Source organism: Plasmopara halstedii, assembly GCF_900000015.1.
Source record: "Plasmopara halstedii genome assembly, contig: Scaffold_3060, whole genome shotgun sequence".
Lineage (NCBI taxonomy): Eukaryota > Oomycota > Peronosporomycetes > Peronosporales > Peronosporaceae > Plasmopara > Plasmopara halstedii.
In genome coordinates this window covers 1,406,828-1,407,200 of record NW_020189964.1, presented here as the reverse complement: position 1 = coordinate 1,407,200, position 373 = coordinate 1,406,828, and positions in this window count along the sequence as shown.

Genomic DNA, 373 nt, shown 5'->3' with positions numbered 1-373 from the left:
TTTGGCCCAAGGATTCCTACATTGAAGCAAAGGATGCTCTTGATACCCCCTTTTGAGGAAAAGGAGACTTATAAGGGTTTAGGATCCGGCTTTGAGCTCTGGGCTTTGCGATTCATGAGAGAGGCCAACATGGCTGTCACTCTCTCTGGCTTTGAATGGCCAGAGGAAATCAAGGTTGATGTTATAGGAAGCAAACTAAAAGACACTGCAGCCGATTATTTCCAGAGAAGAATCCATCAATGGTGGGATGAATATCCCTCATTTGGACATGCTATTGACCAACTCACCAAGGCTTTTGCGTGCAAAATATCAACCGCCCAAGCTACAAAGATTTTTATTATCAAAAAAGGAGAAATTCAGGTCATGAACAGAG